Consider the following 15305-nt stretch of genomic DNA (forward strand, 5'->3'; position numbering starts at 1 on the left):
GGGTCCCCGCACCAGATGCGCCACCAAAGTGGGGTGAGCCAGAGGTGAAGCGGGGTCTGCGTCCCGCACCGGAGCCGCCACCAAAGTAGATGCCCACCCGGACCCTCCCCTATAGGTTCAGGTTTGCGGCCGGAAGTCTGCACCTTGGGGGGGGGGGGGGGGGGGGGGGGTACTGTCACACCCTGACCTTAGAGAGCCGTTTTATTTCCCTATTTGGTTAGGTCAGGGTGTGATGTGGGGTGGGCATTCTATGTTTTGTATTTCTGTGTGTTTGTCTTTCGTTGTCTCTGATTGGGGATCATACTTAGGCAGACTTTTTTCCCTCCTTCAGTGTGGGTTGTTGTCTTTGTTAATGGCAGGTATAGCCTTACCGAGCTTCACATTCTTTTTTTATGTTTATTGTTTGTTGGCGACATCTAATTAATAAAAGTATATACGCTTACCACGCTGCACCTTGGTCCAGTCATTTCCCTGACGACGATCGTGACACCAACATAATGCATACATTTAAATTATAATAATTGACCTGAACATTAAATTTAAGCTGCAATATGTAACTGTTTGGGCGACGACCAAATTCACATGTAAATGTGAGTTATAGATCTGTCATTCTCATTGAAAGCAAGTCTAAGAAGCTATAGATCTATTTATAGGCTTTTGTCACAAGAATTGTCAATCCCAAAGATAATACCTAACAAACAATACGCTTTGACCAATCCCCGAGGTTTGTAAGACCTTGGGTTTAATAATAATTAGGCATGGACTCAGCTTCTGAAAAAGGTTCGTACAGTTCATTCACGAGAATTCTGAAGTCCATAATACAAAGTCATCCATTTTATAACTCACTCCCTATTTACGCACATACCTTCACACAAACAGGAGATATCCTACGCGCATACATACACACGAACAGTTGTATCTTCTCCCCATAATTCTCACCACTGTTTATTACTACCAAGCCGGCAGTTCCATTCCCCCGAGATTAGAGGAACCTTGAAAAGGACTCCCTGTCCTATCATAAGTTTCTCAGAGTTCAAGCCAGGTCGGCTCAAACACAGTTGAATTGTTCTCTGTATTTTCTTAGGCACATACACACACACACATTTCTCTACCAAACCTTATGGGACTTACGTTTAGTACTTTAATCATTCATTATACATGCTACATAAACTAATAATCACTAATTAGTTACGTTTCAGGGTGGGATTCTTTAATCATTACCTTTAAGCATATAATTCCCTTATCAGCTTCCTGTTCTTAAATGTAGTTTTTGTCTCTTTTAGGCTACATTCGGTATTGTACACAAGCTTCAAAACAGCTGGAAATATAATGTTTTTGGTTATGGAAAATAATTCACAGTTTAGATGGTACAATGATTCTCTACACTATACTTGCTTGTTTAGTCAATCTGATACTAGACAAACTATTAGAATTTTTGCAACCAGGAAGTAGAGGCTGGTGGGAAGGAACTATGAGGACGGCTCATTGTAATGGATGAAATGGAATCAATGGAACAGAGTCAAACGTGGTTTCTATATCTTTGTATGATACCGTTCAATTTATTCCATTCCAGCCATTGCAATGTTCTAGTCCTCCGATGGCTCCTCCAACCAACTAATGTTACTGTTGCCACTACAACAAATAAAGTCTAAAATATATTCAATTTTGTCCTATAAACATTTTTATTTAAATACGGAGGACTGTGAATATGGCTGCTGATGGCTTTAAAGCCTCTCATTGAGGGGATTCTATTAAACTGGCCCATGGTGCACACTGGGTTATGGCCCGTCACGTGACCTGGCGAAACCGGTGAAGGAAGCGCTCCCGCTGCTCAAATCAAATCAAATTTGATTGGTCACATACGCATATTTAGCAGATGTTATTTCGGGTGTAGCGAAATGCTTGTGTTCCTAGCTCAAACAGTGCAGTAGAATCTAACAATTCACAACAATAGAGAAATTTTAAAGTAAAACAATGGAATAAAGTAATATAAAAATATTATGAAGAGCAATGTCGGAGTGACTGAAAAAATACTGTAGAATAGAATATAGTATATACATATGAGATGAGTAAAGCAGTATGTAAACATTATTAAAGTGACTAGTGTTCCATTATTAAAGTGGCTAGTGATTCCATGTCTATGCATATAGGGCAACAGCCTCTAAGGTGCAGGGTTGAGTAGCCTGGTGGTAGCCGGCTGGTGATGGCTATTTAACAGTCTGATGGCCTTGAGATAGAAGCTATTTTCAGTCTATTGGTACCAGCTTTGTTGCACCTGTACTGACCTCCGCCTTCAGAATGATAGCGGGGTGATCAGGGCGTGGCTCAGGTGGTTGTTGTCCTTGATGATATTTGTGACCTTCCTGTGACATCGGGTGCTGTAAGTGTCCTGGAGGGAAAGCAGTGTGCCGCTGGTGGTGCGTTGTGCAGACCGCACCACCCTCTGGAGAGCCCTGCGGTTGCAAGCGGTGCAGTTGCCGTACCAGGTGGTGATAGAGCCGACAGAATGCTCTCAATTGTGCATCTGTAATAGGTTGAGTGTCTTAGGGGCCAAACCGAATTTCTCCAGCCTCCTGAGGTTGAAGAGGCACCGTTGAGCCTTCTTCACTACACTGTCTGTGTGGGTGGACCATTTCAGATCATCAGTGATGTGTACGCCAAGGAACCTTTCCACCTTTTCTACTGCGGTCCGGTGGATGTGGATAAAGGCGTGCTCCCTCTGCTGTTTCCTGAAGACCACGATCTGTGTAGGTACAAATTCATGACTATGGGTGATTTTCCATAATCTAGACTGTTCTCCCAGAAGTATTGAGACAGAAAACATAGGGTTAATTAATAGACATGTGTAAGCAGAATGAAGACTGAGCTCAGGTGAATGAACAGAGCTGGATAAACAAAGAGTTAACCATTGGACATGTAAAAACAGAACGTAAGGAGAAAATGTGTACCTTAGTGAATTAATATAGGCACCAAAAGCCATGTGTCTGTAATAAGAACATATGTTTGTACTAATCAAGTATTATTAGAAAAGCACTTATATTAGGAAAGTATATATGAAATAAATGTAGAATTGTTTTGTGTTAACACTATGGTACTGCCACCAATAAAATCTAAACTGAGTAGATGTGGGCATTAACAAGCAAGATTTGGGACAGGAAGATAATGATGGTGAGAGGCCAAGGGTTGTTAATCATCTACATAGATTGGAGTGACCATGTGTGTTATTTGAAGGTGGAAACATATAAAGCCTGAGGTCTGTAACAAGAAAATTCAGTTGTTCCATGGAATTGCTCGGCTTCTGTTACTTTTGTAATAAAGTATTTTTGAATTGACAAGTTCCGGTATCTGAGAAATATTTATTTCAATATTTCCACGAGATCTGCTCCTTCGCTTTGTTGAGGGAGAGGTTCTTTTCCTGCCACCACTCCACCAGGGCCCTCACCTCCTCCCTTTAGGCTGTCTCGTCAATTTTGGTAATCAGGCCTACTACTGTTGTGTCTGAAAACTTCATGATTGAGTTGGAGGCGTGCGTGGACCACGCAGTCATGGGTGAACAAGGAGTACAGGAGGGGCTGAGCATGCACCCTTGTGGGGCCCCTGTTTTGAGGATCAGTGAAATGGAGGTGTTGTTTCCTACCTTCACCACCTGGGGGCGGCCCGTCAGGAAGTCCAGGACCAGGTTGCACAGGGTGAGGTTCAGACCCAGGAACCCGAACTTGCAGGGTACTATGGTGTTGAAGGCTGAGCTAGAGTCAAATCAAACAACAATCTGCACTGCTCGGTATTGTTGTCAACGATCCATCTTTCAGAAACATAAAACATTCCTTTTCCAAAAATATATGTTTGAGTTTTCAAACTAGTTTTCAATTTGAAAGCAGAAAGCATCAAAAGCAATCACATTTCAATGTCAAGAATCCTATTCATTAGTCCTATGTTGCTTTTGCTTTGAGCCAACTTTGCTGTTGGCCAGAACGGCACAGCGGGTTCATGTCCAAGAAACACCCTAATTCCCAAAGAATTGCAATCAGTTCTCACCCGGTGCAAACAACCTGGGCAAGATTAATATAATCCCCTCAATGTTTTTAACCAAAGATGATCTATTACACTGAAGAAAAATATAAAATGCAACGTGCAACAATTTCAAAGAGTTTACAGAGTTACAGTTCATATAAGGAAACCAGTCAATTGAAATAAATTCATTAGGCCCTAATCTATGGAGTTCACATGACTCGGAATTCAGATATTCCTCTGCTGGTCACAGATACCTTAAAAAAAAGGTGGTTTTGGATCATAAAACCAATCGGTATCTGATGTGACCGTCATTTACCTCATGCGGCGTGACACATCTCCTTTGCATATTTCTTGAACTGCGTTGTTGGTTATGGGCTTTATAAGTAAGCATTTCACTGTTGTATTCGGCGCACGTGACAAATAACATTTGATTGGATTTTTAAAGTTGATCAGGCTGTTGATTTTGGCCTATGGAATTTTGTCCAACTTTTCTTCAATAGCAGTGCAAAGTTGCTGGCTAATGGCGGGACCTGGAACGTGCTGTCGTACACGTCGATCCAGAGCATCCCAAACATGCTCAATGGGTGATATTTCTGGTGAGTATGCAGGCCAAGGAAGATCTAGGGCATTTTTAGCTTCCAGGAATTGTGTACAGATCCTTGCGACATGGGGCAATGCATTAACATGCTGAAACATGAGGTGATGGTGGAGGATGAGTGGCACGACAATGGGCCTCAGGATCTCCTCACGGCATCTCTGTGCATTCAAATGGTCATAAATAAAATGCAATTGTGTTCGTTGTCTGTAGCTTATGCCTGCCCGCCCATACCACAACCCCACTGGCACCATGGGGCACTCTGTTCACAATGTTGACATCAGCAAACCGCTCGCCCACATGAGCCTGGTACAGTTGAAACCAGGATTTATAAATGAAGGGCACACTTCTCCAGAATGCCAGCGGCCATCGAAATTGAGCATTTGAAGTTAGTTACGACGCCGAATTGCAGTCAGGTCAAGACCCTGCTGAGGATGACGAGCACACACATGAGCTTCCCTGAGATGGTTTCTGACAGTTTGAGCAGAAATTATTCGGTTGTGCAAACTCACAGTTTCATCAGCTGCCCGGGTGGCTGGTCTCCGACGTTTCCGCAGGTGAAGTAGTCAGATGAGGAGGTCCTGGTTGTGAGGCCGGTTGGACGTACTGCCAAATTCTCTAAAACAACGTTTGAGGCAGCTTATGGTAGAGAGATTAATATTAAATTCTCTGGCAACAGCTCTGGTGGACCTTCCTGCAGTCAGCATGCCAATTGCACACTCCCTCAATTTGACAGATCTGTGGCATTGGATTGTGTTACAAAACTGCACATTTTGGAGTTGACTTTCGTCCCCTGCACAAGGTGCAGCTGTGTAACGATCATGCCGTTTAATCAGCTTCTTGATATGCCACACCTGTCAAGTGGATGGATTGTCTGACAGTTGACCAGAATGTACTTTTGGTCACAGGTTAAGAGATCTTACACAGCAGGTAATGAGAATTTACGTAGCAGGTTACTCTACTTTAGATGTAATTTAACATAAGATATAGTACAAACAAGCGGGGCAGCTGGAGATGAAGGGCTGGAGCGAGTGGGGAATGGCGTCCCTGGAGAGGGCAAGAACGAGATGCATGTCAGGAGAAGTATAGTATTGTCATACAGAGGAGGAATGGTGGAAAAAGAGGCAGAGGAGGTCGAAGAGAAAGACGGAGGAAGAGGATGAGCATCACTTGGGTAAAAATGGTGGGAAAAAGGGAGATGGTTTGTTGGTTTGTTGAAGTAGAATGTAAGCAAAATGAACACTACGCCGGATCGAGGTCTGGAGGAGAAATGGAAGTGAACGAGGGCGACTTATCGGAGGTTACAGGTGTGGTGAAGTCCTCGGAGCCGATGGTTGAGATAAAGATGAGTCTGTGACGATAGGAGGGACATTTTTGGAGAAAGTGGACCCCTGCCTTTTGGCTGATCCATTTATGGTTTCAGGGTGGGTGAAAAAGGAGCTGGGTGCGCCGCCATCGGTGAAGGTAACCCAAAGTGGTCTTGTGATAATTATTTGTGTTTCTGTTGGTCAGAGGGAGCAGATGCTTTGCGCCAATCAAATTGGGACAAGATGTGACTTGTTTTGCCCTCAAGAAAATGGCTCCATTGAAAAGAGCAATTACTGGGCTAGCGGTAAATGTGAAAGTGGACCAACTGAAGGGAAAGATTACCTGTGTTTGTGATGCTCATCGTTTGGTTTCGACGCAGACAGGGTGGCGTGAGTGGTGAAACAGAAGTAATTGTCTGTTCTTTTTTGAGTTTTTATGTTGAGTCCAAAGTGATGTTAGGAAATTTCAGTTATCCCGTGTGAGCTTATGTACCGAGTACATTACGTTGCTACAGGTGTCAGCTGTTGTATTCGGCGCATGTGACAAATAACATTTGATTTGATTAGATTACATGAGTCACATTTCACAGAACCTCCGAAAGTAACAAATGTTAGTACCGAACTGTTTTGAATTTTTTTGTATCGTAAAAAGTACAGAAGTTTTCGGTATACCATGCAACGGTAAACTAACGTGGCCACCTAAATGTTTTTCACTGGCACCCTACAGTAGCAACCAATATAAAATTGGTGTAACACTGCCAAGTCAAAGGTTCGCAAATGCAAGTGTTTTGGTCAAAGTCTCGAACCCTATGCATAGCTCAACAGTCTTCTGTTCCCTCGCTCTCCTCCCTCATGTCCTCCAATGGGACAACCTGTGCCGCATCAGCTGTTCTATGTATGTGTGTGTGTGCTGCGTAATATGAATATGCTCTCCGTTCCAACAGTCAGGTTTATAAAGCAAAGCACATTAATATTTCACAACCAGCGAATAGCGTTTGGCTTAAAACACCAACTTCAAATCCGCCCTTCGCTACAATCCTCCTCCTTTTTTCCCGAGTCAACTTCGGATAAACTTAGGTGTGTCCCAAATGGCGCCCTATTGCCCTATGGGCCCTGGTCAAAAGTAGTGCACTATATAAGGAATAGTGTGCCATTTGGGAATGCTCAATATTGTTCCGTCCCAGCCACACTGCTGATGGTGACCTTGTGTTTAAAGTCCTCTCCCTCTCTCTCTACTTTTGAAGGCCCATCAGTATCTGTCAAATCTTACAGAGTTTGGGAATTTAAAAGCCTCCTACGTATAGACAGAGGATCCCTTGATAGTCCCTCACAGTGTGACGTTCATTGTGGTCACGTGGGTCGTACTGGGGTATGGATTTAAAAAATCCCTCATTCTGCAGTTGCCTTGTTTTCTCATTAGCTGGGAATTTAGTGTGAAACGTCTGATAGAACATAGTTGGACGGGAGCCATGATCCAGTTATAATAAAAACATTTTTTAACTATGTGTGTCGTTATTGCTTAAAATCAGGCTTGGCTGCACTGCTTTCAATGGAGAAGGTACGGAAGATTGCTTCCGTACCTCCCGCTTCCCCAGGGAAATCGACGGCAGGCAAAGCCTGGCTGAATCAAGGCTGTGACCGAGAGAGTTGTGTGTCTGTGTGTTTGAATAGCTGTGTGGGTGTGTGTGTTTCAATAATGAAGCGAAATTCACATATGATCAATCATTTCAAATTAAAAAAAAAATGATTCAGTGAAGATTAAACCCAGATTATCGTGGGGTAATTTACACGACACCTGCAAAAACCTTGCATCACCAGGGGCCTGGTGATTAGACAACCCCAAGCGCAGCAATTCTATCCACTGCTAGTTAGCCAGAAGGGTGGGCACAGCTGCACGTTGTACGGCGGGCGGCCAGGTTAATCCTACAAAATGGACACTCGCTCAGACAACAAAGAGCATGTAACTGGAAGATTAAACACGGAAGAGTGGGCTTATCTCCTTAATAAAGAGAATGGAGCCACTTAATGTTCAAAAGCCCTGGGTAAAGAGATGTTGAATGTGTGTTCAGTGTGTTTTTCAGTGTGTGCACGTTACTCTGTGTGTGCGTTTGTGGTTGTGTATGTACGTTCTCCTGCATGTGTGTGTGTGTGTTTGATGTGTCTGTGTTTTGGGGTAGCAGACCCTGCTTATGGAGATTCGGTTTTTATGAGTTTTCCTTCAGAAGCTGCAACCTCTGTTTAACACCATGGTAATGAGTGTTTCTCTTTTCTTCCCTCACTCCCTCTCGCTCTTCTTCTCTTTCATCATCCCAGTTTCCATTGTGCAGAGTGATTTGTTTCAACATAGATTACACAACTCACTTTATTGAAGAGATGACACCAGAGGTCAGTAAAGCCCCTCATCTCTTTTATGTCTGTCTGTCTTTCTGTCTGTGTGTGTGTTTGTTTAGTGTTCTCCAAACGGTCGCGTATCGCTCTCTGTGAACACATCCAAGGCCCATGTAACCTACAGTGCATTCGGAAAGTATTCAGAGCCCTTGACTTTGTCCACATTTAATTAAGTTACAGACTTATTCTAAAATTGATTACATCTTTTTTTTTTCTTTGTCGATCGGCACACAATACCCCCTAATGACAAAATAAATATGTAACCTTTATTTAACGAGGCAAGTCAGTTAAGAACAAATTCTTATTTACAATGACGGCCGAGGAACAGTGTGTTAACTGCCTTGTTCAGGGGCAGAACAACAGATTTTTACCTTGTCAGCTCGGGGATTCGATCTAGCAACCTTTAGTTTACTGCCCCAACGCTCTATCCACTAGGCTACCTGCTGCCCCACAGGTATTTAGAAAAATAAAAAAAATACTGAAATATCACATTTACATAAGTATTCAGACCCTTTACTCAGTACTTTTTTTGAAGCACGTTTGGCAGCAATTACAGCCTCGAGTCATCTTGGTTATGACGCTATAAGCTTGGCACACTTGTATTTGGGTAGTTTCTCCCATTCTTCTCTGCAGATCCTCTAAAGCTCTGTCAGGTTAGATGGGGAGTGTCGCAGCACAGCTATTTTCAGGTCTCTCCAGAGATGTTCGATCGGGTTCAAGTCTGGTCTCTTGCCGGGTCACTCAAGGACATTCAGAGACTTGTCCCGAAGCCAATTATGCGTTGTCTTGGCTGTGTGCGTAGGGTCATTGTCCTGTTGGAAGGTGAACCTTCACCTCCAGTCGGAGGTCCTGAGCACTCTGAAGCAGGTTTTCATCATGGATCTCTCTGTAATTTGCTCCATTCATCTTTCCCTCAATCCTGAGAAGTCTCCCATTCCCTGCTGCTGAAAAACATCCCCACAGCATGATGCTGCCACCACCATGCTTCACCGTAGGGATGATGCCAGGTTTCCTCTAGATGTGGTGCTTGGCATTCAGGTATTCAGGCCAGACTTCAATCTTGGTTTCATCAGGCGAGATAATCTTGTTTCTCATGGTCTGAGAGTCCTTTAGGTGCCTGTTAGCAAAATCCAAGCGGACTGTCATGTGCTTTTTAGTGAGGAGTGGCTTCCTTCTGGCCACTCTACCACAAAATCCTGATTGGTTGAGTGCTGCAGAGATGTTTGTCCTTCTGGAAGGTTCTCTCATGTGACTATCAGGTCACATCTTTTGCATTTTAAGATGCTTATGTTGATGTGGGTGCGACTGTGTGTGTTTGTGCGTGTGTGAGATAGTATCAACCCCTTTTTCCCCCTATGTCCATGTTCAGAACTACTGTGTGAGAGGACTGAAGCTGTTCTCCTCCTATTCTTTCAGGATATACTGGAGTTTTATGACTGAAAAACACCATACTATCCCCTAGTGGTTAGAGCGTTGGGCCAGTAACCAGAAGATTACTGGATTGAATCCCGAGCTGACAAGGTAAAAATATGTCGTTCTGCTACTGAGCAAGGCAGTTAACCCACTGTTCCTCGGGCGCCGAACACGTGGATGTCGTTTAAGGCAGCCTCCCACACCTCTCTGATTCAGAAGGATTGGGTTAAATGCGGAAGACACATTTCAGTTGAATACATTCAGTTGGACAACTGACTAGGTATCCTCCTTTCCCTTTTCCTAGCCTCTACCCTTCACCTGCTAGACCCTAACCCCTAGCCTCTAGACACTAACCAGTATCCCCTACCTCCTGCCTGTTCCAGGATTTATGACTGAACAACACATTACCCCCTATCTCCCAGCCCCTACCCCGAGACACTTCCCTACCACCTAGCCCCTACCTATTCCCTATCCCCTAACTCCTACTCCCTTACCCCCTAGGCACTAGATCTGAGCGGGATGGAAAGGTGTTTTCAATGTTTTTGTTTTTTCCCCATGCAGGTCCAGAGTGGGACAATCAATCTCCTGGATGTCAGAAGTTCCACTTCATGCCTAGCTTTGTCCGCTTCTTACCTGGTGAGTCACTGTCCTTCCTGTCTCGATCTGTCCTTTACTTAGAGCACTCTGTCTCTCTCTGCTGGAGAATGTTGGAACCTGCTACTGTGTTTGAGTGGTATTTGCTTTGTCTTTGTGAGACACTATGCACACATTAGTTATTGTCGTAATGCATTTCTAAGATTGAGAGTCATTGCTGTAGATTTTCGGTGTGTGTCAGTCCATGTGAACACTTGTAAATTGAGGTCAAGCAATTTTGCATTAGTCTTTATTAACCTGATTATGTATTTGAACCTGTTTGTGTTCTCTGTCTGTTTATCTCTCTGATCATTTGTGTGGCTTGTATCGTCTGTCTGTCTCTTTGTATCTGTTGTTTCTCTTGTGTGAATGTGTTTTTTTTCTTCTCTTTGCATGCTGTCTATGTCTCTCTCTCTCTGACTCTGTGTGTCTAGACGGTGGTTAGGAGGTGCTGGTCCATGAACCAACTGTTGCTCTACGTCCTGTCTATCTTCCCATCTCACTATCTCTGTGTATCCTCTCTGTCAGATGGTGGTAAGGGAGGTGTTGTCCATGCAACAGGTGCTCCTCTACCTCCTGCGGAGCTCCAAGCCTCTGGTCCCTGAGGAGGAGATAGCTGATATGCTGCAGTGGTAGGAACTGGAGCAGCAGAAGTACGCAGAAGAGTGCACAGGCATGAGCATCACCAACCCTGGCATGGTAAGGACTAGGGATGGGCACGGTTAACGAAATGTAGTATTCAATTACTTGAGTGAGTGTTCATTTCTGGAGAATTCTTTCTTACCCACAAGTATAAACCATGACATTTGAACTACTTAATGTAATAAAACAAACTAGTGAATGTTGTTTTTATAACCGTGCATTAAGCTCCTGCTGAGCATTTATCCGTCCAGTCCAGTCTGCCCTGACATCGGTATGCTATTTTCCTCACTTCAAAATAGCGATTACAGGCCCACAACTAACTGAGTTTCCAAAAGTTCTGACACAGATCAAAGCAAAACACTCACAAGAAAACCATTTTGTAACAGAATCGGTTCTGTATTGGCGAAAATCAGATTTTTCTTTCACTGTTGCTTTCAGTAAAAGACTACGGAGAAAAGCAGCCTGTCCGCTGTTTACCTCTGCCATGTGCATTTGTGTCATTTCGATTGGTCAAGAAAGACAAAATAATATATATCCGGGTATCCCTTTAAATTGTAATGAGATTATTTGAAGTTTAAAATAGAAAGTCAAATGCCCATCCCTAGTAAGGAAAAGGCTGTTAACCAAGTAGCACTCTATCCCGTATATAGTGCACTAATTTTGACCAGGTCCAATAGGGTGCATGTGTGTGTGTGATTGACAGAATGCTAGATTCGAAGGGTTTGCACTTTTGAGTGAAAATGTCTTTGAATTCAGATGCTCTTTTTGTAACAAAATAACAGGTCACTGTACTGAGACGATCTGGGGTCGTATCAAGCGTCTCAGAGTAAGAGTTCTGATCTAGGATCAGGTCGTCACCCCCCCGTCCACCCGTCCGTGTAAACTTATACATTTTGAGCAAAAAGTCAAAACTGCTCTTAAATCAGCACTTCTACTATGAAACACTTGATACATATGGGCCCTGGGTCCGTATTCACAAAGCGTCACAGAGTGGGAGTGCTGATCTATGATCAGTTTTGCCATTTAGATCATAATTAATATGATCTAATATTGTGCTATTGTGTGTGTTTTTTTCTGCCACCTCCTATGACCGGAGAGCTTCTGGATATCAGGACAGCGATTACTCACCTCGTACTGGACAAAGATTTTATCTTTAATTAACGAGTCAGACGCAAAGGATTTATTTCAGACACCCGGCAATGCCGAAATCACCGTCATTCACATGAAGAAGAGACAGAGAAATCAGGGATGTAGGTCGGGGTGCCTTGTAAGGATCAGACGGCGAGTCAGTAATCCGCCTTTACCATCAGTCCTATTAGCCAACGTGCAATCGTTGGATAATAAAATGGATGAGCTCAGATCAAGACTATCTTACCAACGGGATAGAGTAGATCATGATAAGCTGTAGACCACACTATTTAACGAGAGTTTTCATCTACACTACCATTCAAAAGTTTGGGGTCACTTCGAAATGTCCTTGTTTTTGAAAGAAAAGCAAATTTTTTGTCAATTAAAATAACATCAAATTGATCAGAAATACAGTGTAGACATTGTTAATGTTGTAAATGACTATTGTAGCTGGAAACGGCAGATTTTTTATGGAATATCTACATAGGCGTACAGAGGCACATTATCAGCAACTATCACCCATGTGTTCTAATGGCACGTTGTGCTAGCAAATCCAAGTTTATAATTTTAAAAGGCTAAATGATCATCATCAACTATCCTTTTAAAATTATAAACTTGGATTAGCTTACACAACGTGCCATTGGAACACAGGAGTTATGGTTGCTGATAATGGGCCTCTGTACACATATCTAGATATTCCATTAAAATCTGCCGTTTCCAGCTACAATAGCCATTGATCAAAATTAACAATGTGTACAATGTATTTCTGATAAATATGATGTTATTTTAATGGGAAAAAATGTAATTTTCTTTCAAAAATGAGGACATACCCTAAAATGTAATTCAATATAATATTTCACACGAAAGAAGTATGTTCAATAGGAAAACGATATTAGAAGGTGCGTATCCACTTCATAGAACATACTGTATACTGATTTCCAAGTCTGAGTCCCTGTATCAAAACTCATTATTATTCCTCGTTGGGGAAGAAACATGCCTGAAACATTGAACAAAGACTACTGATATCCAGTGGAAGCCATAGGAATTGCATACTGGGAGCTAGATTACATTTTTTACCTGTACGTTCCATTGGAAGAGAATGTGCTTTCAAAAAATATATATTTCCAGCTGGTTTATCTTTGGATTTTCTCCTATCTATTGTGTTATAATCTCCTACATTATTTTAACATTTCTACAAATGTCAGTGTTTTCTTTCCAATGGTACCAATTATGCACATCCTGGCTTCAGGGCCTGAACAACAGGCAGTTTACTTTGGGCGCGTCAGTCAGGCGGAAATGGAGAAAAATAGACCCTATCCTGAAGAAGTTGAATTACTTAATATTTTTCTTAATTTAAAAAAAAAGTTTTTTTTTTTTTTTTACCTCAGTTTATTTTAGTAAATACTTACTTAACACTTATTTTTCTTAACACTGCATTGTTGGTTAAGGGCTTGTCATTAAGCTTTCCACTGTATGGTCTACACGTGTTGTTTTTGCCACATGTGACAAGTACAATTTGAGTTGATATGGGCCCTGGTCTCATAGTGTTTGTGTTGTGTTGTTGTTTCAGAAGCCCAGCTCAGTGCGTATCGACCAGCTGGACTGAGAGCAGTTCAACCCAGAGGTCAACACCTTCCCCATCATCGTCCACTTTGGGATCTGGCCCATCCAGCTCAGCTACACCGTGGACACCCAGTAAGATCCTCCCTTTACCCCTCAAACCCCAACCGTCCCCCACCACCCAGGAACTATACTTCCCCTGTCCCGCTCCCCACAACCCCCGGCCCAGCTCAGTTACACTGGGGATCCGCAGTAAGACCCCAACCACTAACCACCCAGGATCTAGATGTATACTGCCCCCAGCCTATCATCCCTGGCCACAAACACTACTGCATAGTCCCCTTCCTCAGACACACTCCTTCCACTCCCCTCTCCCCTGTGCCCCACACTCCTTATTTAAGGAATCTCTCACAGGACGGGTTGATGGTGGCACTCTTCTGTGTTTGTTGAGAGAGAGAGGGGCGTATGTCGTAGAGAGACAGGGAGGTAGAGAACGAGTGGTGTGACATTTTCACATGCGTCGTCACGGGTCCTAAGGTTCCGCCGGGTAATGTCGCTGTGGGAACGACACTGTCTGTCTCGTGAAAAGTAAAGACAAGCAGATACACACACAGACAGTGTGGAGATGGAGGAGAGGGAATACTGTACTGTGCCTGTGCATAATTACCAAAAGTATATTACATTTTCCTCTTCCATCGTCTCCAAGGTGTAGAGAGAAGCAACAACAAACAAAACAAAGCGCCAATCAAAAGTGAAACTCTTCAACTAGTTCATGTTTGTTCACTGTGTCTGTTATTATAATCTGTTGGTTATCGGTATCCTTGTCACATACTACAAGGAGATCCCAAATGTCATTCTTTTCCTTTTATAGTGAACTACTTTTGACCAGAGTCCTGATAAAAAGTAGTGCAATACGAAGGGAATAGCGTGCCATTTGGGACACACACTTAGAAGCCAATGACGAGGGATAGAAGGCTTTATAGCCGGTAAACAGGAGATCTCGTTATCATGAAGCCCCATCATTAGTGTGTTTGTGCTCAGACCTTTGTCCTTTGAGTAATGCAGATTTTTGTCTGTCGGAATATTAGGGATGTCCGTCTGCATCCGCATGTTTTCCCCGCGGTCATGGATGCGTGCACACGCACACGCACGCACACACACACACACACACACACACACACACACACACACACACACACACACACACACACACACACACACACACACACACACACACACACACACACACACACACACACACACACACACACACACACACACACTCCCCTCGGCTATGTCAAACCTCTCTGATCCACAGACGACACATTTGTTGACGAACGTGGACATGATTTAACAGGAGGTCGCAAACGTGGAAATGAAATAAGATGGAAAGCACCGGCACATTCCTGCGACATAATGAGGGAAGTGAGGGCAGAGCTGTCTTTAATTGCATTGATGGCAATGCCACTCAGAGGGGAGCGAGAAAGGAGAGAGAGGACACAGACACCGCTACATACGTTAAGGTGCCCCTTCCTGTTCCCTTACTTTAGAAATTAATGTTTAGGGTTGTTCTAATCCCAGTATCTATAGAGGGCCACAGGGAGAGGGAGTGATATTAAAAAAAGAAA

General features: G+C 43.3%; 1 pseudogene; it reads left to right on the forward strand.

The window, feature by feature from the left end:
- Positions 1-15305, forward strand: part of LOC129860062 (ribonuclease 3-like) — a 169662-nt pseudogene that overhangs the window by 17935 nt on the left and 136422 nt on the right.

Source organism: Salvelinus fontinalis, chromosome 7 (assembly GCF_029448725.1).
Source record: "Salvelinus fontinalis isolate EN_2023a chromosome 7, ASM2944872v1, whole genome shotgun sequence".
In the NCBI taxonomy this organism is placed as follows: Eukaryota; Metazoa; Chordata; class Actinopteri; order Salmoniformes; family Salmonidae; genus Salvelinus; species Salvelinus fontinalis.